General features: G+C 53.6%; 1 long non-coding RNA gene across 1 annotated transcript; it reads left to right on the forward strand.

Annotated features, from left to right (window-relative positions):
• Window positions 1-232: 232 nt before the first annotated feature.
• On the forward strand, window positions 233-27,063 carry LOC144293612 (uncharacterized). Its single transcript, XR_013360774.1, has 6 exons — window positions 233-1,274; window positions 17,448-18,191; window positions 18,295-18,537; window positions 21,976-22,219; window positions 22,852-23,071; window positions 23,690-27,063. It is a non-coding gene; the product is annotated as an uncharacterized LOC144293612 (long non-coding RNA).

The following is a 27,063-nucleotide window of genomic DNA, read 5'->3' on the forward strand; positions in this document are numbered from 1 at the left end:
CAGAAAACATTAGAGTTACTCTTTTGTGAAATTATGGGGAAGCCGAGTGGGCCAAGCGCTCATGCAGGGTGTGTGTGTGTATGCATGCGTGCAAGGAGACGCGCAGATGTGTGTCAGCAGAGGAATGCTGTCTGTTAGCAAATGTGGCATTGATTTATGTTCGCTTCCTTTAGTCACAGAACGACCGGGTGGCATCTCCAAGTTCTCACGATAAAAAAAAAAAAAAAAAAACGGTAGAGGAAAAAAAAGGCTCCTGCTTAAGCCCTATAGATCGTTTTTTTTTTTAGTGTTTGTGAAAGCTTTATAACATGCATAATTTGCAAGCAATGGACCAAATTCTATTATCGATTTCTCTGCCTCATGACTATATAATTCAACTTATTGTGCTGTATAGTATGTTATAATGAGGGTACAAATTACTGTGCTCTTTGTGACTGTTGTTTTTCTTTAAAGATTTTATTTATTTGAAAGAGAGAGAGCAGGGGGAGGAACAGAAGGAGCGGGAGAGGCAGCCTCCCCGATGAGCGGGGACAACCGGCTGGGGGATCACGACCTGAGCCGGATGGAGGCAGCCGCTTCTCTGACTGACCCGCCCAGGCGCACCTCTTTGGGACCGTTTTCACAGATTACTGGACTTTCGTTGATGTGTTGGTAGATTTGAGTGTATCCATGTCTGCTAAACATTACTTTAGGGTGGAGAAAAAGAGCCTAAGGGATGTGTGTTGTAAGCATGTGCCTAGATGGCTTTTTTTCTTTTATTGGTTTTCTTAAAAAAAAAAAAAAAGACATTTATTTTCCCTTGGTTTCACTCAATAGCCAAAAAACAACCGAAAAATTTTGCAAGACAATATTTTGGATTCATTTCGTGAAATATTAACCTAATCAAGGAGAGTCACAGCGCTGTCTTCTGGTCTCCAGGTGCCCAGGCCCCTGCGAGTCCCGCCTGGAGAGGGGCCTCCCGTCAGCCTGCGGCCCAGGGCGACCGGCCGGGACAGGAGGCGGCGGTGCTGAAAGCTCAGGACGACAGGGGCCTGTCGGGGCGCGCCGGTCGGCTAAACTCGTCTGTTCACTGCCAAGGGGGAGGAAACACGCCCTCCACCTCGAGATGCCTCTTGATTTACGCCCTTGAACAGGCCGGACGCTTGTGCAGGTTGTGCACCCTCCCTGTGCGGGGAGGCCACCGGCTCGGCCACCTCACTGCACCCACGGCCCTGCGCAGCCGGGCAGTAAATGTGATTTTCTGAGTTCTTTGACAGCTGGTGACAAAGGGCCAGGTATGGCACCGCGGCGGGGGTGGGGGCGGCTTTGCAGGAGGCAGCCCCGGGGCCCCATGCTGCCGCCTGTACCCCGGGGTGGGGGGCGCAGGGCAAGGCCAGCCCTCCGGGAGCCCCGAGCCCTCCCCATCCACCCCCTCCAGAAGCCCAGGCCCCTGACCCCACCCCACCGCCACTGCTGCTGGCCTGGGGACCCAGGACCCGTGTCCAGGGCTCCCCTCCCAAAGGAGAGGGGCTCCTCACTCTGTCTTAGAGCTGGAACTCCAAGGGCCTCCGCTGGGGTCGCAGGCAGTGGGTGGCTTTCAGAGCCTCGATCATTCCTCACCAAAGGTCTATAACTCCCTCGTCTAATTCCACCTCTTAGATAAAGCATGGGAGACCCCTAACTGTGGGACAGGGACAAAGGGCAGCGGGAAGGGAGGTGGAGGTGGGGTGACCGGGTGACGGGCACGTGATAGGATGAGCGCGGGGTGCTATACTGTATGTTGGCAAACGGAACTTCAATAAAAACAATGAAAACAATGAAAAATTAAAAGAATAATAATTCTGGCTCCTTCTAGGGTTTTGGTGGGGTCACCGGAAGCTGGCCCAGGCTCAGTGAACCCCCCTTCCCCGTGGGGTCCCTCTGCACATGTACTGGGGACACGTCGTGGGTCTTGCCGGCCCGTCCTGTGTGCTGGTCTGTGGAGGGCAGCAGCGGCCCTCGCCCTGCCCTCGATGACACAGCAGAAGCGCTGCTAGGGGAGCCGGGGCGGGGGGGGGGGGGGGGGGGGAGGGGGTAGCTGCTGGACCTCTAAGGGCAGGAATCAATGCTTCATTCATTCATTCTAAAGCACTGAGGAGCACGCCCGACCCCCCGGGCATCTCAGAATGTCCTCGCCCCTCAGGCCCCTGTCCTTCGGGCCCCCAGGCCTCCCGCTGGCAGCACCTGCCCACCTCCCGGGAGCGTCGGGCTCCTCACCGGCACAAAGGGCCCTTGCAGGGCGAGCTCAGACTCGCCCCTCCCCGTGCGGTCGTGTGTGGGCCGTACTTCCACCAGCCACCCCCGCCACCAGCCAAACGTTGCTCCTGTTCCTTTCCTGTCCAGAATGAGGCAGTTCATAGTGTTGATTTTATTTATAGAGGATGTCAGGATTCCAGAAAAGCGGGCTTGGAAAGGAACAAAATGTGGGGGATAACATAAGACGTACTGGGTGCTCGCTCACACTCTGAGCGAATCTGCACATAAAATGAAGCCCAATATCCTTAGCTGCTGTTAAAATACAACCGGCCTTATTTTATTTTATTTTTTATTGCAAAATGAGACTCCCCACTAGGCCGCTAGACTAATTCTTCCGCGGGCTTCATTTGCTTTGGCAGATTCTCGTGCTCGACCCCTTCTCTCAAAACCATCCCTACCAAATAGTGATACCAAAGCCTTAGAATCCATCTCAGAGGAGTCTTCTTTTCTGCTGGAGCTCTTTTATTTCAGGCTGATCCCCAGCTAAATTCAGGGTAACGCAGGACCTGTGTGTGGCCGTGGACGCGTGTGAGGGTGCGTTTGCCATCAGCAGGGAGAAGCCTGGAAATGAGGCCTGATTACATGAGAATCTAAGTGTGGAGAAGGCGCCCAAGGAGTTCTGGAAAGACAAAGCACCCTCAGCCCTGCACTCAGACAGCAGCTCGCCCCGTGTTTGTCCGGGTCCTGATGCAGTAGTTCTGTGTGTGCGATGCTGATAGCATAAGAATGTGATTATCCTTCTCTCAGGACGTCGGGTGCCAGCTGCCTCCCTGTATCGCTATCTGCTACCTCGTAGCACATCACCGCTGACTTAGTGGCTTCAGACAATGCACACATGATTTCACGGTTCCTGTAGGGTCTGGGGTCCAGGCACAGCGTAGCCAGGCCCCCTGTTTTAGGGTCTCTCACAAGGCTCTGAGCCAGGTATTAGCTGGGGTTGGGGCCTCATTTGAAGCTTGACTGGGGAAGGATCCACTTCCAAGCTCATGTGGTTGTTGACAAGTCTCAGTTCCTTGAGGGTTTTTGGATTGAGGGCTCCTTACGGGCCACCGGCCAGAGGTCACCTTCGGTTCCTTGCCACGGGGACCTCTCTGTACGGCCCCTTATTGTATCGAGGGAGGCAGCCAGTAGAGAGTCTGCTAGGAAGGGGGCGGCCACCATCCTACGTAATATGACCATGGGAGGGGCATCCCACTGCTTTTGCCAGGGTCCATGGGTCAGAAAATGTCACAGGTCCTGCCCACACTCGACAGGAGGGCTTCCAAGGGGCATGGGCCACCTGGCCTCCTTAGGGTCTGTCCACTGTGTTCATTTCACCCACTAGTAACCTGAGGACCCAAGAGGGGTGTGCTCTGGTCACGCTCTCTGGGACTTGGTTTAGTGCTTAGACTCTCATCTCGGGCTTCTATTCCGTCTGCATCCCCCCCCCCGCCCCCGCACGCTTCCATGAAACAAGTTTAAAATCCGCGACCCTCTGGTTCTAGAAAGCAGGCTGCACTCGGCGTAGCAGGCTTTACTGCCAGGTTAACCCCGCCTGCCCCACGATCACCGCGGCCCCTTTGCTAAAGGACTTGGGAAGCACAATTCCCCTGTTCCCCACAAAATATCCTTAAACCAAAATGATAGAAAGAGACCCCTTTCCAGATCAGTTAAATGAGAAAATGTTAAGCATCCCCAGGCACCTTGGTCCCCACGCCGCCCGTACCTCCCGTAACCGGGGAAACCGAGGCCTGCGAGTGAGCGAGCATTGGGGACTCGATCCCACCGCCGCCGGCGCTTCTCCGGGACACTTGGAAGCATCACAGACGAGGCGTTGGCTCCGGAACCCCCCGCGGAGGGCGGGATCCCCAGGGCGGCCCGAGACCCTGGTCCCCAGCCCCTTCTGGGCCTGAAGCAAGAGGCAAACAGTCCGGGAAATGGTTGTTCTAACGCCGATCGGCCAGGAGCTCGCGGGGGACAGAGCGACTCCTAAATTCCCAACAAGCACCCTCGAATAGTCACTCGGCTGCCTGCCGGGGACCCAGCGCTGCCTCCGGGATCCCGGTGAGACTCCGGTCCCCACTAGACCCCTGGGAGGCAAGTCTACTTGGACCTAAAGCCCGCGTGTTCCTCCTTCCTCCGGGGCCGCCGAGCCTGCCGCACCTCCTCTCCGGACTAGAAAGAAAATGTACTTTCTGACCTCCGGTCAGTGCGTTTGGCCAAACGGCCTCCGGGCAAAGCTACGAACACGATTTCCTGCCCCCACGTGTTCCCGTGAAGGAGGCCTCTGGCTGCATTGCCCTCCGTGGCTTAGGGAATAATCGAGGGAACAAACGCAACGGGAAATAATGAGCCCGGTGCCTCCTCCTGTGGACTTGGGAGCCCCGGCTTGTCTGCTGCCTTTGAAGAGCCAAAGTCAGGCTGTTGGAACAGTCCCGCAGACACGGGGGCCGCTCTCAGGGCGCGCTAACTAAATCGTTCTGATCCCGGGCTGCCTTCGTTTCCCTCCTGGCCCCAAAGGGACTTGCCGGAGTTGCTTGCTTTCCAACAGAAATAAATCAAAAATATGCTTTAGAAAAGGAACCAACCGTCAAGTCCTTTGGGAAAAAAATAAGGAAAGAACATTTATTTTAGCAATAAGATGATCTCTTCCGGGTTGCATACCTAATTTGATAGAAAGGTTTCTAGTTGAAAGACGGTCTACGTGAGGATTAGAATAACATGGGTTGATTCTCAGAACCCTTAGGGCTCGTTGACCTTACCGCCTTCTAAGTGCAGACTGTTGGAGCTCTGTCCCTTTGCACAAGTTGCTGGTCACCTCCCCTGTGAAGTTGCTGCAGGGACTGACGCCCCCGCAATGGGCTCTGGATGCACAGAGGTGGCTACTGTGCTTTGGGGATTCTCACAGCCCTCCTTTATGGCACTTGCTGGCATCGACGGCTTTGCCCCAGGAGACGGTGATGAACAGGAGGACAGGATTTCATTCCATTCATTTTCATTTTTGGAGGCCTTGCAGGCCTTACCGAGCTCACAGTGGCGCGTGCCTGTGAATGGATGGACTGGTGAACTGCTTTGTGGAAAATCTCTTTGACTTGGGTATCCTGAATCTGTTAGCAGACGGCCTGGCCGCGTTCCTCTGTATGTGCAGCCAGGTTACCTAACACCGAAGGGATACGGAGCTGCTGGGTACAAGCGTGCTTTAAACACAGACCAAGACTTCCAGGTGGAAATGCAGCAGGAATGAATTAGAGCATTCCTGGAAATCAGAAGGAGATTACTCCCGCACTATCCCCTATTCCTAATCGTGCCCTACATTTATGGAACATTCAATAGGTCCAGGGAGCATGCTAGGGATGGTACCAGACCATCACAAAGTCCTTTTGAGGTAGGTTTTCTCGTTCTCTTGCTACAGATAAGAAAACTGAGGCACAGCGATGAAGTCGATCGCCCTAGGTCTCCTAGCTAGAGACAGAGGCAAGTGTCAGGGTCTGAGCTGTCTGAGTCCAGGGCCCAGCTCATGGCCTCTGAAGAACCGTGGAAGCTTTGTCTCCCAGGGCTGCATTGGCTGGAATTGAGCGTCTATGACACTAGTTCCCATCCTGGAGCTTCAAATAGACGAGAGGGACCGAGTCCCTGTCCTGGAAGCTCTCTGAGGAGGGGGAGCGTAGGAGCTCAGACAAACGCAGACTGTTGTAATGCAGGATGAAATGGAAGTGTCATAAGGAAGCATGTGCCATGGGGAGGGAGCATACAGCGGTGGGGGGGATGGATCAGGAGAGGCTTCTTGTAGGAGGCTTCAGCACGGAGAGGAGTCTGCAAGGACAGGGAACGCAGCCACAGGTGTGCTGAGGGGGAGCAGAGGAGCGGCAGGCCCGGTGGGGACGGTGGGAAGGGGCTGGGAGGGGAGGGGGGCGGCACAGACCCCCGCTGCCCAAGGCTGCTGCCACGTGGTGAGCAGAGCCGGGCCACTTGAAAGGGGCAGCGAGGGCCTGCAGGCCAGATGGAGGAGGCTGCGGGGGGGGGGGGGGGGTGCTGTGCTCCAGCCGCTGCTCGCTGCTCTGACGTCTGGGAAACGAGTTCCAAACTCGTCCCTTCCCTCGGGGGTTGCCGCCTTCACCGCAGGTTAGTGGTAGTCCGTCCTCAGCTCCCGTGCGCCTCCGTCCACCTCCATTCCCTCCTAATTTTGATTTGGGACATTCCGTGGAAGTTTCTTCCTATGCTTCCTGTGTCTGAAGGTGGCCTGCAGCTTGTCCTCAGCCCTGCCTGCTGGAGCCCCTCTGGCCCCGCTCCGCCGTCGGCAGCTCAGCTCCCTTAGTCCGTGCCTTGGCCCCCATGCAGAGAGCCAGGGAGCCCCAAGCTGCAGAAATCACACAGTCGGTCCTTTGCCCTCTTTCAGCCTACGTCAGCGTTATTAAAATCCCATTGTCTACAAAGTGAACAGAAATTCACTCACGGGAATCTACTTGATGGCTTTTTCTAAAGATTTTATTTATTTATTTATTTGAGGAAGAGAGAGAGTGGGCACACAAGCAGGGGGCAGGGGCAGGGGGAAGCAGGCTGCCTGCGGGGAGCCCGCTGTGGGACTCGACCCCGGGCTCCCGGAGTCACGCTCTGAGCCGAAGGCGGCTGCTCAACCACTGGGCCTCCGGGCGCCTGTACGACGGCTTTGCAGGGAAGCACTGCCCGAGGGTCAGCCTCCAGGCTCTGGGCCATCCCTGTGACAGCTCATCTTCCATCTCTGCCTGAATGTGCTCAGTGGCTGTGTGGGCCGCCCCGCGAGGAGGCCTGGGGGCTTCTTGCCTGCCCCGCGTCAGGAGCTGGGGTGCTTCCAAACCCGCTGGAGAAGCTCCGGTCACGCCCGGGAACTCGGGGCACCCACTTCTCCTCTCCGCCCTGTGGCTTCTGCTCACCCATGCCTTCCACTCCCCTCGGCTCCAGCAGACCTGACGACAGTCCAAAACATTCTTGGAACCGGGAGCCTGACTCATTATTCATCCTTGGAACCACTTAGCCTGGTGCCGTGCACAGAGGAGTTATTCACCAAGTGTTTATTGACTTGCCTCTTTCCAGTTCACCGGGCTCCATGGGCTGCGAGCCTATTCGCAGCGCTCCTCGGGTGGCCTCGCCCACGAGTGCGGTCCCGGGCACCTGGCGCCCCTCCCCTGGCCGAGCAGGTCCCGTTCCCCGACCCCGTGACCATATGCTCAGCTCCGTTCTGAACACCCTCACGCTCACCGCCTCCCTCTAAAGCCAGCAGCGCCACAGCCTGACCTCAAAATGGAGGCAGTGGCCATTACGCCCTTTTTCAAGCTCCAAAGAGCTGTGCAAATGTAGAGGATGCAGCAAGTATGACGATGAGTTTTCTCTGCGGCACCGCAGTGTTAAGAGCTTTGGCAGGAAGGGGGCGTAAGGAATGACTTCAAAGTCCAGACAAAGCGAAGGACGGGGAAGTGAGTGTGGCCATCTTAGGAGAGTAGTCATGGTCTTGCTTAACAAATATTGATGAGATATATCTTGTGTACTTGTGGCTGGAAAACAAAATGGATTATTTTCCATGGTGTATTTATGATTTCATTCTTGCTATTCGAGAAACTATTTGAGAAACACAATAAATCATCAACCAGGAAAAGAGAAAAAGAATTAATCTATGGGCCCCAGCTTGAAAACTGTGCAACCTGTTAAATGAAGGGGGTTGGAATTGGATAATCCGTAGAGTCTCTCCTGGCGCTGATGGTCTATGGTTTAATGAGAAATCCAAACCATTCTCTTTGATTTCTTACAGAATTGAATTCCCTTTCCGTGTGTCTGTTCTTGGTGAACATCTTGTATTTGCCGTTCTTTGTTTAAGTGTAGTTGTCCCCAACTGGACCGTGAGCCCTCCCAGGTCAGGACGGTGTCTTGTTCCGCTTTGTGCTATCCTAACACAGTGCTCGGCACGCAATGACGACTATTGCCAAAAGACGAGGTCAGAGATGCTGAAGACGGTAATCAAGGGGTTGGGCTGATGAGTGAAACTGAATACTCTTGTAGGTGGAAAGGATTATTATTGGGAGAAAAAGCTTCCAAACAGCCTGTCTGAGAACATTCTTCAGGTCCTTTCTCACGTCATTGGAGGTTGGTGAATAAGGTGAGGCTAAAAAGGATGGCGTATCTCCATGGTACGTGGTATTTTCAGCTTGCATTAGTTTTCTGGCTTCTTTTAGACTTAGCTGTGTCTGTCTGACACATTTTAATATCATAAGATGCTTCACAGGCTTCTTATGAAAAATTCCTGCCATGTACACCTAGCCACCCGTGCAGGGGTACCTGGTGTTGTGGTTAGTGGTTCATCACTCCATCTGAGCCGAGGCAATGTCAAGACATCATTTTTTAATTGAAAACCCACTCATTCATCCAGATGTTTGCCTCTGAAGAATAAATATCCTGATCTTTGGTAACATATAATATCAAGATCCTTATCCTGGGGTCCATTAACTGGAAGGGGTCCAAGGGTATCCTGAAAGTAGATGCAAAAACACTGAGACGATGCAAGACTCCTGAGCTGAGGGGCTGCCTGAGTGATCTCCTTCCCATCAGAATGACTTCCATGACCTTAGTTTGGTGACTTGTTTTTTTTTTTTTTTTTTTTTAGGGCAGTTTGTATAACTGTTGGATTTATTTTCCCTTGTGAAGCATTAATTTTATAAATAGGATCATTCAAGTGAGAAAAATTGTTGGAGGGTGCTACTGTTCTGGTGACAGCCAGCACGGTATCTCGTGCATCAGAGCGCCTGGGTCTCATCTCCTGCAGGCCTGGGAAGGGTCCTAGCCAGCTGGGTTCCAAGGTCTCCTGGCTCCTGGAGTCCTAACCAAGGAGGTTCCACTCCTGAACAGATTTAGTGGGCAGGATGTACTCCGTAAACCCAAGTCAAGAGTCTGAAAAATGGCTGAATGAGTACCATGCCTTGCTTGGCTGAGCAGAAAGAATGAGAAGAAAAACAAAAAAATAAAGAAGACTGAAGTCATTGAAAAAAATAAAATTCAGGGGTAGATAAACAGAGGGGAAACATTTTACTGGCCTAAAATTGAAGAAACATGGAGTTGAGTTTATAGGGACTTGTGGAAATGAGGTCAATGCTTTGGCTGTAGACAGAGTGAAGCTGAGGCTCAGAGAAGGGCCGGGACTACCCGAGATCACCCAGCTAGTTAGGGACACACCGAGCCGGAGGACAGGTCTCCTGACTCTCGCTCTGGTAACCGCACAGCATCAAGTTAGCAAAACCTGTTTCACTTAGATCACCTGTGTTTATCTAATAGAGCCAGAGAAAGAAGAAGAAACAAGTTAATTAGTTATGATTCACCGATTCGACTGCCCCTGAATTCCTTCTTCTCTTCCTTTCTCATAAGAGTGTTTATTAAGGTTCACCTGCCCGCCCAAGCTCTCCCTGTGCCTGCGAGTCCTGTAAGAAGAAATGCGTCTCTTACTTGGTCTCATGGGAGGAATTTGTAAAAACACCCACTTGAGGGCTCACCAGGGCAGCCCCTCAAAGAATAAGATCTCATCCGGACCTGTTGTTTCTTTTCTAGTCTTTTTTTTTTTTTTTTAAAGATTTTATTTAAAAAAATATTCATGAGAGACACACAGAGAGAGGCAGAGACACAGGCAGAGGGAGAAGTAGGCTCCATGCAGGAAGCCCGAAGCAGGACTCGATCCTGGAACTCTGGGATCATGCCCTGAGCCAAAGGGAAACACTCAACCACTGAGCTCCCCCACCCCCAGGTGCCCCTAGTCTTTTTTTTTTTTTTTTAAGATTTTATTTATTTATTTATTTATTTGAGAAGGAGAGAGAGAGAGAGCAGGAGCAAGAGCAGGGAAGTGGCATGGGCAGGAGGCCTGGCAGAGGGGAAGGAGAAGCAAATTCCCCACCGAGCAGGGATCCGGACCGGGGCTCAATCGTGACCTGAGCCCAAAGCAAATGCTCAACTGACTGAGCCCCGCAGGCGCCCCTCTTTTCCAGTTGTTAAATACAGGACAGTTCAAACCTTTCTTCGGCAGCATATGCCTCCTTATTTGACTGGGTGGCAGATTGTATCGGGTCTCATTGCGTTCCTTCTGCCACCCCCGGCACACGCGCACATCCGGGATTTCCCTGTGCCCGGAGGCTCTCCCTCTCCAATCCAAACAGCTGGTGCATAATCCCATCATCACTCGGCTGCTGCCAGGAGAGGTAGCGCAGCCAGCTCAATTCAGAGCCAAGGGAGCAACTCATGCAGGTCACCAGGGGCAGGGGACAAAGCTGGAAGAGTAACCAGGGTCAGCTTCTGAAGGTTTTATTTTTTTAAAGATTTTGTATATTTATCCATGAGAGACCCAGGCAGAGACCCAGGCAGAGGGAGAAGCAGGCTCCCTGAGGGGACCCGATGCGGGACTCGATCCCAGGACCTGGGGTCAGGCCCTAAGCCCAACGCAGGTGCTCAACCACTGAGCCACCCAGGTGCCCCAGCTTCTGAAGTTTTAAATGCTAACTAAAAGAGGTTTTTCCCTGATCCTATAGACTGTGGAATGGCTGGAAGTCTTTCAAGGGGAAATACCACGATCAGGTGTAGTATTAAGGGAAGACTGTGGCTGAACTCTGTAGGTCAGACATAGTAGCCCTGAGTTCAGCAACAGGGAAACCCGTCCTCAGAGGGACAGGTGCTGATGGCTTGACCTGGACAGTTCCCATAAGGATAAAAGGGGGATGGTAGCAGTGGGAAAAGAAAGAAAGGGCCGTCTGGAAGGATCTGGCTATGGTAAGTGAAGGGCGGAAGAGGCCATGGAGCTGGGGGAGGAAGGGGAAGAGGGGAGGTTGAGGAACATGAGATTTCTGGGAGCTCCAGCACGTCCAGGGGAGGCTGGGGTGGGATGCGGAGAGGAGCCACAGATGTGGGGTGAGGGCAAGAGGGAGTGACAGTTCAGCTTTCAGTGCTTTGAGTTTAAGAGCGCTTGGACATGTGGGCAGGCCTGCGCTACAGGGAGTTGCAATGCAGGTTTGGAATCGGGGAGAAACCACAGCTGAACCTGTGGACTTGCTCGCCAGATGGTGACAGAGCCACGGGCACGAGGCTCGGATGGGTATCCATCCAAGCGGAGTCCAGCACTCCGACCGAGCATCAGCGTCCTGTATGCTGTCGCCGCACTACTCTTCCTAAGGCACAACCTACACCGGTTACCCCACCTACGTGCACACCCTTCAGTGGCCTCTTAAATAGAACACGGAAGATTTCTTTCAAGGTCTTTCATGACCTGGCCTCACACTGCCGTTCTAGAACTATTTCCAATACATGCAAACACCCTTATAGTCCCTATAAATTAAATTGTCCTTTCTTGAGTATGCTTTATTTCTCACGATCATTATTGGAATGCTTCTTCCATCTCTTCCTGCTGAAATCTTATCCATCCTTCAAAGGGTCCAATGAATTATTTCCTGGTCATCCCCATAAGGGGTACTTTGGGTTCTTATACCTCTTGTTTGAATTGTAATCATATTTTTGTTCTATGACACCCCTCCATCCACCACCACCACATATTTTGTGAGCCTCCTCCAGCCCCCGAAACTTCCATACTGTGTGTTTCAAGGAAGGGACAGGACACAGTTGCAGAATGCAGAGAATAAACAGGTCAGATCTTGGCTTTTGAGTTTCAAAGGGTGAGGATGTGGAGCTACTAGAACCTGGACCTTTGAGTTTGCATTTTGTATAATAAATAACCAATTTGGAAGACTTGATGAAAAACCAGGCTCCCTCACCCCCAGGTTAAAGATTCTCTGGACCGTGGAGAGAAGGGAGGTGGAGGGAACATGATGAAGGAGAGAGGTTTATGGGATTCAGTATGAGAGCCATGCCTGGATGGGGCCACTCAGAAGAGGACTCATTCAGGGGCCATGGGAGCACTGCTCTGGGGGGTCAGAACAATTCCAGAGACCACCTAGTCTCCATCCCAGCAGGTGTTGTTGGTGCTGAGGAGCCACGTCTTCCTGTTGGACCACCACCATGGACCATCCGTCAAGAACCACTCCTGCCCAGAGACTGTGTGTGTCCTCTCTGGCTTGCCTATGGGACAACTCCCTTCCCAACAGCCTGGGACCTTTTTAAGCCCCAAGAGAGAGAGGATGGGACCCCAGACATCCGGAGGACTGTTGGTGACGTGAACTTTCCTCCTGTATTTCCATGACCTTACATAGCAATGGCTCAGAGTTTCCCTCTTCCAGAAATGCACTCCTATTACTCGCTTCTCTATTGGCATCAGATGATAATCATTCTTGTATTAGAGATATTTACTCTTGCTGGGCAGCTTCTGTTTGCCTCTGGAGATGCACTCTCCTCTCTTCTCCATTCTGCTTTGCTCAAAGTGTGAGCTTCCTATTGGGTTTGGCCAGTGGGGACCCCAGCCAGGATACTGGAGGGCAGGGCAAGTGAGGTCAGGATACCTACCTTCTCCAGAGAGCCCTTCTCTCTGAGTTCCCCAAATCCCTCCCTCTTCCTGTTCTTTCCAAATGGGGGTAGTGACAATTTCTCCATTACCAGCCTGGTCAGGATACCTCACTTAGCTCTTATTACCCTATATCTTGCTTATATTTTGGCAACCAGTGCCTTCATTAAGCCTCTACTGGAACTGTATTGCAGATTCTATGTTCCAGAGATGGTTAAAACCATATCTCCCATCCCACATTCTCTCCTTCCAATGTGACTTTGACAATTCTCCCTCAAGAGCAAGTGACACTGTGACTTCTGAATTAGTCCTACAAGATAATATGGCTTCTACTTGATCCTCTTGAGACACTTGGCTTTGGAGCCCTGGGCTGTCATGTAAACAGTTTGTCCTGAGACGGCCATGCTGCGAGGAAGCCCAAGTTGGCTCCTGCGGAAAGACGATATGGGAAAGCCCTGGAGAGATTGCTGGCCAGCCCCTGCTACTTCAGCACCCCGTCTGACTGCAGGATGGGAGAAATCCAGCTGAGACCTTCCGGACTCCTGTCCCGCAGATACTATGAAACATACTGAAACAGTTGCTTCTGTAAGCTGCTAAGCTTGAAGTGGATTGTTACGCAGCGATAGATAAGTAGGACAGACCCTGACTAATACCTTCCATGCACACGTCTCCCTATGAGTCATGAGTTTCATCTGGTGAAGGCATCACACCTCGTCACATTCGCTGGAGTGGCGATCACACAAGTCCATCCATTCATAAATAGGAATATATGTGAATGAGTCCAAAAGATGTGACTGATTGGAGTTTGGATCCTCAAGGAAGACTTGGGTGGTCAGCTCATGTGGGATGTAAGGCAATGGCACATGGCGTTGTTGACCACACGAAGGCGGGTGTATGGGTTCTACTTCTATTGGCAAGGATACCTCTTTGAAGCCCAGTGACCAAGAGCGGATGTCCCTCAGATTTGAGATACGCTTTTATTTTATTTTTTATAATTTATAATTTATTTATTTATTTATTGAGATACACTTTTAAAACAGTATTTGCATTAAGGAGTAGAACACTAATTGTGCCAAATGAGATCGTGGACTTTCCCGAAGACACTTATCTAAAGCCCTCAGTAAATGGGGCTCCCCGGTTTTCTCCCGTTTGTGTATGTGTGTTTTGTCAGGTCAAGGCTAGAACAAGAATCATCCTAAACTGGGAAATGGAGTTAGAAGTGGGGAGAGAGGCCACTGCTTGGATAACATTCCTGAGATGATGGGTTTGAAGAGTGGGTGTGCCAGAAATTTCCTGGAAAGTTTATTTTTGTTGAGTTTTAAGCCTGACTTCAGACCATTAGAGCTCTTGGATAATGCCAGTTTGTTGAAACATGTAGAGAGCCAGCTGTCCCTAGAAAGGAGTTTCTCTCTTGCCAGCTCTGAGTTTTGTGGTCTGGCTCGTCTATGTGCTTAAACACTTAACTTTTAAAGCAAATTATAAGGAAAGGTCAGAGAGACGCTGCATTGCCCAGATGCAGGGCTGATGGGAGTTCATCTCGTGGTGTCTCTCCCAGGGGCGCTTGTGAAAAGGCAGATCGGGCCTCGGCGTTCTGGAGGTGGGCTGAGCCTCTGCAGGTGCTCACCTGCCCCCAGGTGGGGCCCTGTGGGTCCATACTTCCAGAGCAGCCTTCTGGAGGGCCTTCTGGAGGTTCCCCGCTCTGACCCTCCATTGGGCGGTCCGCCTACGCGGTCTCAAAAGTTTTGATTGTGATTTCAAGAATCTTCTAGTAAAATTGAAATGCCCTCCGGTTGGGGTGGGGTGGTGGAAGCGTCTCTACCTGAATTTGCTCAGCAAATAGGTCACAGTTATTTGAAATAAAAATTCATCCTAGTAACAACGTAACTGCGGTTTACCCTTTGCCAGGCTCCACGCGAAGGGCTCTCCTGTCACGTTGACTCATTTAATCCTTAGACTCACCGGTGAGGTGAGACCCGTTGTGCCGTGTCACTCACGTGTGAAAAGACGGAGGCCCAGAAAGGTTAAGCTACTTGCCCAAGGAGCAGCCCTGAGACTGGCTGTAGGATCTCGGGGCCCCAGGTCCCCGGGAGGAGGACCCGGGAGGTGTCTGCTCACAGCAGGAGGGGCAGGTCCAGCAGGAGGCGGAGTTAGAATGGGACGCGGCAGCCCTGCCAGCCTCCTAGTCATTTCCAGGGACAATGTGGCTGCAAGTTCGGCCTAAAGTGGCATCATTTTGTCCATAGGAAACCATTCATCCATCTCTTTACTTAGCACTTACTGAGCCCATATGGCTGGGCAGCTCGGCGTCTCCAAGGCCAAAAATCAAGTGTCCACCAGGCCGAGGCCTCGGTGGGAGGTTCTGCATAAAAATCCATATCCAAGCTCATTCAAGTTGTTGGCAGATTCAGTTCCTTCCAGTGAAGGGCTGAGGTCCCCATTTCCTTGCCAGCTGTCAGCTGGAGGCCACCAGCGCCTGGGGCTGCCGCCCATGTTCCTTGCCAGCGTCCCCCTCCTCTCTAAAGCTGTATTGAATCCCCCTGTCAAATCTCTTGACTCCTGTCTCCAACCTCTAAGCCCAGATTTAAAGGGCTCCTCTGATAAGGTCAGGCCCACCCAACTCACTCTGTGTCTTTTTGTTTGCTTGTTTGTTTAATTCACGAGAGAGGCAGAGACACAGGCAGAGGGGGAAGCAGGCTCCCTGTGGGGACCCTGACGCAGGACTCGATCCCGGGACCCCGAGGTCATGCCCTGAGCCAAAGGCAGACGCTCAATGGCTGAGCCCCCAGGTGCCCTCACCTGTCTTAAAGTCGGCTCACTTGCACTTGGAAAATCCCTTCACGGCAACACCTACATTAAATGTTTAAGTAAGTGGATGCGGTCGTGTGTACAGCAGCAGTCGTGTGTAATTTGGGGAGTCATCCGAGACTTCCACTTGCCACATCCGGGATGAGGGCTCTTGTGCTGCAACCAAGCCAGTCGCAGGCAAACCGGGGCCATTGGTCACCAACCTGTTGGCCTGTCGCGCTAGTAGCAGAATCGGCCATCACCTCTCTTCTGCACGTCTGACCCCAGCCCACTGTTCCACACTTCCCAGTTCTCGGTGGGACGCGCCGTATCTGGGGGACAGGTGGCTAATGCTTCTCTGTGTGGCCTGGGGCCTCACCTTGGAGGGACAGTTAGGGCATAGAGGCTGCGGCCGTGCGCACCGAGCCCCACAAAGCTGGGTTTCGGTTCTAACTTCCCAGCGTCGTGATCTTTGCCCAGACATCTAGACTCTGGGAGCCTCGTATAGGATCCCGGCCTCCTGACGTCGCTCGGGAGGGGAAACGAAATCGCTTACGTTACGCGTTGAACCCGAGGCCTGGTGTGTAGTAAGCACCCAGTGACACCAGTTGCTGTTGTTGTTAGTATTATCATGAATTATTATTATCATCAGCACGCCAGAGCCGTCGCGTGCTAGCAAACAGCTACTGCCTGGCGCCACGTGGGGTGAGGTGCAGGGCAAAGTGCCACCCTTAGGTCTTGTGCAGTCCCCAGCGCTTGGGAGAGTGGAAGGGGCTTCCTGCCGTGGGGTCCCGGCCCAGCCTAGGTAACCGAGCTCTACTCGGAAAATTCCTTGGGTAATTTGGCGCAAGAAACACATCTTCCTCCAATTTAAAACTTTTGGGTGGTACAGCCGTACAGATGTTAAATATTTTCTGTGACTAATATTAATATTAGTCATTAATATGACTCCAGAGGGTTTGGGGGGTGGTACTCCCGAATCCTTTGAACATCCTAGCAGCCTCTCTGGATGAAACGTGCATGTTGAATGCAGCATTTTATGAAATTAAAAAAAAAATCTGCTGAAACAGCTGTGGGGTCTCTGCAGACCAGAGGGATGCCTTGGAGCCGCCGCTGTACCTCGGAGCATAGGGCCCTTCGGGAAACATCTGGAACCGGCGTGCCCAGCTCCATACAGGGCAAAGCAGGGATGACGTCGTCGTTTGCTGAGGGATTCCTCAGTTTCAGGGTGTCGCGGCATAGGAAGGGCGGCCTTCCAGGGCAGACCTGTGCCGCCAGCAGGCGCTGAGGGGCTTCGATTGTTTTCGTTAAAATAATTTCAACCTTAAATGGTTCTCTACAGAACAACACCCAGACACAAACAGAAGGCGGACAAACATCCCCTCCTCTCCTCCTCCTAAAGTCCACAGCTTTAGCTCGTAAAGGGCCTCTGTCCTGGATCCGCGGACCAGGTGGCCGCACAATCTGCAAACCCCTAACAATTGCAGACATGACAATTTTCTACTTGGCTGCCGTAAACAAACACTGGGCGGTGGGTAGAGAATGCCCGTAACGTCAGGACATGATTCCCGAAGGAAGAAACAGAATTGAGCCCCCAGATTCAGACCACTCAGGCAGCGCCAGGGCTAGGAAGAAAGAAAGAAAGAAAAAGAAAGAAAGAAAGAAAGAAAGAAAGAAAGAAAGAAAGAAAGAAAGAAAGAAAGAAAGAAAGACAGCCGCATCCTCCCTTCCTCCTCCTCGTTCCCTCGACACAAAGGTCCCGGGAAGGGTCCCCTAACCCTAAGCTTAGTGGGGCTCCCGAACCCCAACAGCCCCCCGCCCCCGGGCGGTGTGACCTCCGCAACAGACCCCTTAGTGATTGTGGGGAGAGACTCCCTCGCTCCCCGCCCTCCTCCCGCACCTGGAGATGGTGTTTAAGGCATCGAGGTTGACGGAAAGTCTTTTTTAATTGCCTTTTCAGGTCTGTTTATTTATGTGGATTCTACTTCCCATCGCGAGCGTTAGTTCTTGAAATATTCTGAAATCTCTAGGCCGTCCTGTGCTTTTCCACGTCACGTGAGAGACGGTCGCGTCCCCAGATGACTCTGATGTGATTCAGCGTCGCCCTGTGTGGTGCCGGTGTCCGGCCGCCTACGGGCCACCGAGGGCAGCAGAGGTCCCGCGGGCCCCGCAGCCTCACCCGACCCGGCCTGCGGGGTCCTGGACTCACGAGACCAGAACCTGGGGCTGGTCCAGAATGTGAGGCAAAGGCCCCAGCCCAGGCCCACCCCTGGCGAGTCCGGCGTGGCTCCTGGCTGGCTGGGCGTCCATCCGGGAACCACAGGATGCGAAACCTCCTCCCCACCCCACTGTCCCCTGTTTGTAAATGTGAAAACTGAGTCCAGAAGGAGGCCGTGTGTCCGAGACCGTCCGACCAAGTTCGGGACAGGGCTCTCCTGAGACCCAAGGCTGTTTCCAGGGCCTGCCAGTCACCGGGCATCCTCTCGCCGGGCACTGGGATGTTGCCCCAGCACCTCCGGGGGGCCCGTCTCGCCCCGGGCCCGGGGGACGGCCGCAGTGACGCCGAGTGCCTGCAGACTGCGGTTTCCAGGGAAGAGGCCTCCGGGACCCCCTCACGTCACCGAAATCCCACCTGGAAGAACCTGGGCCCTGGCCCGACCTGCTCCATCTGGCTCATGTGGCTTCGGGCCATTTGTCTTGTCTGGTGCGTTTGTCAAGACTGGTCCTTAGAGCTAATGTCAGTCACGGTAGCAGCGAGTCACCGGTGGCCTGTCTCTCTCTCTCTCTCTCTCTGTCCTTCTCCCCAGAACGAGACAGCGGTGTGGGCCTCAGCCACCAGTCCCTGGCGTGTGGCCGTCACCCAGCCTTGGGGGGCACCTGCAGAGCTAGCGGGGGGCCGGCTGCAGACGGGGAGGCCACCGGGTGGCCGGTGCCCTGGGCGGGCCCTCGTTCTCCACTACAAACACACGCGAGCTTTGAATCAGTGTGCATCTCCCTCCAGTTCGCCACCGCGGCCGCCTCCTGATCCATCTCACGGTGGCGGGGCTCCGGTGAGTAGCTTTCAACTTCAAAATTCACCTAAACATAAAAAATAGAAAAAAATTTCACTTAAAATAGTTTATTCGTAATTTAGAAAGGTGATGATCTGACTTAGCACTGTGTCCTCTCTTCCTCCTCTTCTCTCTTCCCTCTTCTCCCCTTTCTTCCTCTCAGCCTTCTTCCTTTGCTCCCTTCATCCTCCAGTGTTGGAGGTTGTTCCCCTCTTCCTCCTCCTTCCCGCTCAGCATCATCACCATCATCTGGGGCTGTCATTTCCCACCCAGAGCAGGCAAACAGAAGGAGGAGGAGGGGAGGGAGGGAGGGAGAGGAGGAGGGGGAGGAGGGAGAGGTGGAGGAGGAGGAGGACGGGCAGGCGGTGGGGGGGGCGGGGAGGGGGAGAAATTGGTGCAGCAGCCCAATCACAGTGCTCACAGCTTGGGTTTGGGCACCTGGGACAGTGTGATCCAGGGTCCGAGCCGCTTCAGCAATGACCTCTTCCCGGGGCCCCTCCTGCCACTTCCCATTTTGTGCGGGGAAGCCAAGTAGGGTTAGGTCGGGTCTGAGGCGAGCGAGAACTCGGTGGTCTCAGCATGGAGCCAAGATCCTCTTCTCTCTCTCACTGGCACAACCTCAGAGACTGTTTCATTCCTGCGCGAGGTAGAGGTAGCCCTCGGCCGCAGCGGGAGGAGCCTGAGCGCCTGTAAGCGCCAAAGCCACATCCACCAACTCCTGCTCCCAAACCAGTTCCTGCTCCCACTGTGTGTTAAGCCGCATAATTCTGTAACCGAGCGGTCAGCCTGTATCCACTGCCTTCCTGAGACATACTGCAGAATGAGACAGAAGCAAAGAAATCAGTAAAGACATCCTGTCTTTATTTAGAAACTTAGTATTTTCCATATCATGAATTTCTTGCATTATTTTTTTTAATTTTTTATTGATTTATGATAGTCACAGAGAGAGAGAGAGAGAGAGAGAGGCAGAGACACAGGCAGAGGGAGAAGCAGGCTCCATGCACCGGGAGCCCGACGTGGGATTCGATCCCGGGTCTCCAGGATCACGCCCTGGGCCAAAGGCAGGCGCTATACCGCTGCACCACCCAGGGATCCCGCATTATTTTTTATTTTTAAAAATATTGCACTAAGGGCCACTTGGCTGACTCAGTTGGAAGAGCGCGTTGACTCTTGATCTCGGGTTGAGTTCGAGCCCCACGTTGAATGTCGAGATTACTAAAAAAACAAACAAACAAACAAACAAAACTTAAAAAAAAAAACAAAAACATTGCAGGACACCCAAGTGGCTCCATGCCTGGGTGTCTGCCTTCGGCTCAGGGCGTGATCCTGGAGTCCCGGGATCGAGTCCCACGTCGGGCTCCCTGCATGGAGCCTGCTTCTCCCTCTGCCTGGGTCTCTACCTCTCTCTCTCTCTGTGTCTCATGAATAAATAAATAAGAGCTTAGGGAGGAAAAAACCATTGCATTGAAGCATTTCTCTTGAGTCCTGAGTTTTTTGGCATCCCTTTCAATTTTGCACCTGGTCTCAGCTTTGCCTGAGCCCCTCCTGCCTCTCCCAGTGCAATTTTCTTGGTGATTAAGTCCTAAGTCCTGCTAATTCCAGTTTGTAGCTTCCTCCGAAGGTCTCTCCCCATCTGTCTCTCTGTCCCTGCCTCTTTTTTCCTCCATCTTTCCATCTCTTTCTGTCTCTGCCTCTTTGTGTCTCTGCGTCTCTGTCTCTCAATCCACTGCCGCCATCACACGAAGCCACCATCGCTGCTAACCGGGACTGAAGCCACAGCCCCTCGCCCGTCTCCCTGACTCACCCACCCTTGCTCCCTATCAGTCCTCTCCCTGCGGGGGTGCCAGGGTGACTTTCTAAATCGCAAAGCCTCTATTTGACATCTTCGGGTGTCTGCCCGCTGCCGACCAAGCTGCACCCAGCCCCTGGCCCAACACGTGTTTCGCCCGAGCCTCCCCATCTTTCCATTCCACTGCTTGTTACCGCGGGACATAGCTGCTGCCCTCCTTGTGGGGCGGGGAGTAGGGGACGCAGATAGAGACGAGATACAGCAATAGACTCTTGGACGAAGAGGCGTTTGTGAAAAAGCAGATGAACGCTCCAATAAGGTTGGGACTGGTTTTCTGTTTTCCCTTCCTGGCAATTCGAAATGATTATTAGCATCTGAAATCCTCTGAGAAGACTGGATAAAGGAACTCCTCGCCTGTAATATGGCATTTCCCTAAAATAAGCCCATTGAACCTCTTTTTTAAATTCAGAATTAACCTTTTGAAAGAGATGCTTTGCAGGACGGTTTGAGAAAACGAATTGGCCGAAGAGTGAACAAATTCTGGACGATTCACCTAAAGACCAACGTTCTAGGGTTGCCGGTGGTGTTTCTTCATTTATTCCATTGCTCCTATTGCATACAGTTCTGAGCGAACCAAAATGAATAGGACGGTAAGTTTTTATCCCCAAGATACTCACTGGGAAACGTGACAAACCAATATGGTAAGAGAGGTGGTGGTGTGGGGACAAAATAAAGGAGCCAATTCTGCTGGGGAGTCAGAACGACCTTTGGAGAGTGGATATTTGAACTAGGTCTTGAAAGAATAAGAGATTGTGGATGGAGACGGTAAAGAGATACTTGCCTACGAAAGCGAGCACGGTATTTAAAGGGCACAAAAGGATATGCGATCGCGTGGGGTTAGAGGCAGGGAAGAGAATTCCCGGAGAGGAAAAGTCCCACATTTCACAGTCAAGAGGGCCCTGCGTGCATGGCTCCCCCTTGCGTGGTGCAGTGCACAGCCTACACGCCTGCACATGGGGGCCCTGGAGCAAGTCAGTGAGCTGAGCAAGGTCACCTCCTACAGGGACGCTCAAGTCGAGACTTTAGACTGCAGACCACCGTGGCCTACCAGGGAACATTGCTTCCACTTAACTTCTATCTATCATCTCTATCTATCTATGATTTTATTTATTTATTTGACAGAGAATGAGAGAGCACAAGCAGGAGGAACCGCAGAGGGAGGAGGAGAAGCAGGCTCCATGCCAGGACCTGGGATCATGGCCTGAGCCAAAGGCAGATGCTTAGCTGACTGAGCCCCCCAGCAGGAGCCCCTGCTTTTCAGTTAACTTCTTTAAATCTACACAATATACGGATTATTTCTTATTTTTAAAAAGTTCACACAAAATATGAATTCAGAGCTAAACCACAAGGCCCGCCCTTTCTTTACCACCCCACAACCATAACGGGAACTTCCTTGCCTGCTCCCAGAGGGGGCCAGTGGTCGGGTGTCCCCTCGGTGCACTGGTGCGCTCGTGAGTACACTAGCTGGAGGCGTCCTACCCGAGGGGTCGCGTCCTGCACGTTCTGCGTCCCGCTTCTCTCACCTACGGAGGTGCTGGGAAGGGCTTCCAATCCCAATACAAGTGGAAATCGGTCTTGTTCTTTTTCAGGGCTACCGTGCTGGGGACTGTGGCCCCTGCCGTGGTGCCTCGTGGATGGGCACAGCCCCTCGCAGCCTCCAGGGGACATTCGTGCTCAGGAAGTCACGTTCCTGCAGCTCAGAGGCCTAGTAAATGCAACGAGGTGGCGGGAGCTGGGTTCTGAGCCCGCCAGTCGCAGCGGGAGGCCCCACTCTGTAGGAGAAGATCCCCTTACCGCTGCCCGGCTGGCTCATCCAGCACGGGTTTGAACTGTGTGGGTCCCGCGTACAGTGCTGGGTTTGGGGGGACTTTTTTGTAAATACGGTGCAGTATTGGAAGGACTTCCTCTCTCTTATGATTTTCTTTCTTTTTAAAATATTTTTATTTATATATTCACGAGAGACACAGAGAGAGAGAGGCAGAGACCCAGGCAGAGGGAGAAGCAGGCTCCATGCAGGGAGCCCAACACGGGACTTGATCCCGGGACCTCGGGGTCACACCCTGGGCCGAAGGCAGATGCTCCAGCACTGGGTCACCTGGTCGCCCCTCCTATGATTTCCTTAATGTTTCTGTTCCTCTGGCTTACTTTGTTGTGAGAGTGCAGTTGTAATGCACACACCGACACGATGCACACACCGACACGATGCACACACCGATGACACAGATGTGTGGCCACCAGCTCGTTCTGTTACCGGTGGGCTTCCAGTCCACAGTAGGCTACAAGTAGTTATGTTTTGGGGGGAGTCAGAAAGTATATGCAAGTTTTTGGCTGCACAGGTGGCCAAGGCCCCTGACCCCTGAGTCGTTCGAGGGTCAACTGTATTTTCCTCGTATCTCTACTGTCACTGGGAATATTATTTATTCATTTCTATTTACGTCTGTCACGCTCTCCCTCTATCACAACAGGAGCCCCCGCGGGCAGGGACCCGGTGGCTGACTCCCCACGTACCAAAACCACGTCCAGCACGCAGCGCCTGCCCAGCAAAAGTTCGCTGGGGGACCAGGGTGCTGAGCGCCTGTCCTCATCTGGCTGCGGTAACAGGACGCCACAGACCCGGTGGCTTCTAAACAACGGAAATGTGACTCTCGCAGTTCTTGGGCCTGGAAGCCCGAGGGGTAGTGTCTGGTAAGGGCTTGCTTCCTGGTTGGCAGAGGGCTGACTTCCCACTGTGTCCCCCAATGGTGTCCCCGCATGGTGTCCCCGCACTATGTCTCCACATGGTGTCCCCCATGGTGTCCCCACAGGGCCGAAGGGGTGAGGGAGCTCTGGGGAGGGTCCCTCCTATTAAAAGCACTAATCTCCATTCATGGGGGCTGCACCCTCATGGCCTCATCGCCCCCCAATGTCCTCACGTCCTGATACCATGACGTTGGGGGTTAGGGTTTCAACACACAGACTTGAGGGGACAGAGGGAGACACGGTCAGACCAGGGCAACGACTGGGGCAGCTCCTTCAGGTCCGAGCGGGTCTCCAGGGAGACGGAGAGGCTGACACCAGGCAGCGAGCTGGCCCCATGGGGGTGCGGAGCGAGCCAGGGCACGGCAGCGGACGCAGGTGGAGGACAAGTCTCGGGAGTCTTGGCACCAGGGCATAAAGCCCTTACCCCAATAGCCCTGGGGAATTTAAACAATTCTATTCATCATTCACTGAATTTCTTTCCAAAACCCTCAAATGCAGAGGAGGAACAAAAGTCGGGAGATTGTTTATGATCTTTGGTCCTTTTTTTTTTTTTTAACCTTGAAGCCCCGGTGAACAAAAACAATGGAGCTCACCCCAGAAGAACGTCGACCGTTGCATTTGGTGGCTTCCCGGCAGCTGACTGGGATGGGCGGGACCGGGGGACGTGGACCGCGGTGGCTCGAACAGGCCCGGGCTCACGAGGGTCCCACTAAGGTCACGGGGATGTGACGCGCGTGGCTTGCCACCCTCTTCTGAGGACCAGGAAAAAGGAACTGCAGACACCTCCTCTCTTCGCCAAGCCTCAGTGTCCTCATCTGCAGGGGGGTGACAGGCCCTGCCCTAGTGTTCTGGGGTGAAATGAGGGGTGAGTCTGAAAGTGCCGGGTAGGCCGCCAGGGGTCGGACAAGGGCGTCATTGTTTCACCATTGAGGGATCTGACTCTACCACGGCCGTGTCCGTAGCAGGATAATCTCCCGAGATACCAATTTGGAATTTGTTCCTACTGCCATGTTTCCCTTTCTCCCTCTAGGTGGGTAGGCCTTTTGGGTTTCCCTGTTTCCGGACCCTTCGTGCATAGGGTTGAGCACGGGAGTTTCGAGATCGTTCTCTCTCCCTTTCTGGCCTGCCTTTGCAGAGGACTGTGCTAGCCTGGGGAGGAGGCCCCTGAGAGGCTGGGGAGCAGGAGCAGAAGGGAGGGAACCGGGGCAGGGGGAAAAGGGGGCTGGAGAGGTCCTCCCAACTTAGACGAGAAGTGGCTTGGGTTCCGGCTCTTGCTCCCTACCCTCCCAGGACCCCAAAGCGGGACGGAGCCTGGGTGAGCCCAGGAGCCCATAGCGTCTGCAGATGCTGCAGCCCAGGAGCGGGCGAGCTACCCGCCTGTACAGGCCTTGAGGTTCGAGAACATCGGTACGACCTCTCCTCTTGCACACCTCGGGGCCTCCCATGTGCCCGGACCCAGTGGTGCTGCGGACCCACGAGCTGGGCGCCGCTCATCAGGATTGGCTTATTCAGAGAACGGTCATGTGGCATTTCTTTCATGCCCACGTTACGGAGTGACACCCATTACCCGCTCCCCGGGGAACAGGACGCCAGACAAATGCCTTTGGACAAGAAAGTGAGGTGAACAACAATATCCGGAAGAGGCATGTCCTGAAGGAGCCAGTAGACGTCAGGAAACCGTTGTCCTGTCTTTACCTCCGGCACCAACGAGCTCTGTGACCTTCCCTAAAGCCACTTCCCCATCTGCGCCTCCGTCTATATCTCGGTTAAGTGGGGGGAACTGGGCGGCTTTCCCGGTCCACGTTACTGCAAACCGGGAGTGGACTTGGGAACCGCGAAACCGTGGTCTGCACCGAGGCGGCAGTCGGGAGGCTGTTCCGGTCTTGCCACCTGCTGCGGCAAAGACGACCGACGTCGGAAAGGCAGCTCCTGCGGTCGCAGGGCACAGCCCGAGGAAATGCGGCACTAGGTCCGCCACCGCGGAAACGACGCTGTCGTGCGCTTGTGGTCTCTCTGTTGGGACTTTGGTCTTTGTGGTAACGTGTGTGTCCTGGGATTTTTGTTTAAAAAGAAAAAATAAGTGCCTGTGAAAAAAAAACCCAACCCCTCCATAACCAGCTCATCTTTCACCGGGGCTGGAGCAGCGCACACATGACCGCGTGGGGCTCCGTGTTTATGTTTTCTCAATGACTTCCAGATCACATCCGCTGTGTTTACAAGACGGAGACACTTCTCTAACCGCCGGTCCTGCAAGCCCAGACGGGGGGTGGCCGGGGTGACGCCCAGCTGGGATGTCTCGGCCTCCGGTTCTCCCGGTGTCCGGCTCCGTCTCCACGGACGCCCCCGCGGGAAGTGCCTGTAGACACCAGCTTTCCGGACTCCAGTCGAACCAACATGTCAGATTATTTTTTTTTAAAGATTTATTTATTTATTCATTCAGAGAGAGCGAGAGAGAGGCAGAGACACAGGAAGAGGGAGAAGCAGGCTCCATGCAGGGAGCCCGAAGCAGGACTCGATCCCGGGACTCCAGGATCACACCCCGGGCTGAAGGTGGCACTAAACCGCTGCGCTACCAGGGCTACCCCCAACATGTTAGATCATTATTATTATTATTTTAAACTGTAAGCCTCAGGCCCAGGGTCGGACCCTGACTGCAGAGGTCATCTTCCCCGACCCGCGCTCGGCAACTGCTCTCCTTTGCCTCATGCCTCTCCTGATTCTTGCCAGACCCACAGCCCCCGAATCTCATTCTGTGGTTTCGTAATAGTGTCCCCCTACCTGCCGGGGGTCCCTGGCTGGCCAGGGCCCGCAGGCCATCTGCTGAGGTGCCCATCAGGGTCCACACAGTCCAAACTGAGCCTCTGAATCTTTTAGCTTGAAATATATGTGCGAGTATGTATCCCCGTGAAGCAAGCATTTCACTTCAATCCGCCACATCGGCTGTCCAGGGCTTCTAGGGACGCGCTATGACCGTGGAGCCGCCCCCCGCAGCTGTCACAGTGTCCTCGCGGGGCCTTTGTCGGCGGGCAGCGGGAGTCTGCGTCCGGGGTGGCGGGAACAGGAGACCCACTGGCTTCACAGTCAGGAGCTACTGGGCAGCAGCACGGCCTGGCTGTGTGACCTTGGCCCGGCGGCCTCTGATGCCCCGTTTCCTGCTCTGCCCTTTGCTCCCCGGGGCTGAGCTGCAGGACCACACGCCAGGCGCGAGCGGATATTGAACCTAATAAACCGCCACGGCAGCGGAGGAAAAAGTTCCCGAGCATCAGGCTCAAGGTCCTCGGGGAAGCGGCCCAGGAGGATGGGGATGCCGTCTGTTGCTATGCAACTGGGGTATTTGGAAAAACAAGTCTAAAAAAAACGCATTAATCACCAGCAGCCCTGAAGGCAGACACGAGGTGCGTGGGCCGAGCTGCTGCCTGGGCTCGGCCGAGGTCGGGGCGTCCCTGTCCCCACAGGCCTGGCCGGCTGGTGGCAGGGGGCCCTCGGGCCCGGCGGGCTTGCGGGGCTCAGGCTGCTTGCAGGAGCCGGGGTGGGGGGGACCAGAGGCCAGGAAGGGAGGCAGCTCCCCACGCTTCTGTTGCAGGGGTTTCTGGAAATGAGTAAGCAGAGCAGTCGCATTACCAGGACACGCAGAGCTCCATCGACTTTAGCGACTGTTCCCACCAGAGGTCTTGATTCCACCCACAACAGGCATCCAGGCCCACGCCTCCCGCTTGTGCAGACCACACGCGCGTGTGGTCTCCGCTTGCCTACCTTTGTTCCTCTTTCCTTTCTTCCTCCCTCCTTCCTTTCATTCTTTCCTCCTTCTCTTTTTTTTCCTTTTTTCTTTCTTTTCATTGTGTCTTGTACGCTATTAAAGGTCTTTTTCTTTTTAATTGGGTGACAATATTACATGTATAAAAGCAAAATAAAAAAATAAAAAATAAAATAAAAGCAAA

The sequence above is a fragment of the Canis aureus genome, chromosome 22, assembly GCF_053574225.1.
Source record: "Canis aureus isolate CA01 chromosome 22, VMU_Caureus_v.1.0, whole genome shotgun sequence".
Lineage (NCBI taxonomy): Eukaryota > Metazoa > Chordata > Mammalia > Carnivora > Canidae > Canis > Canis aureus.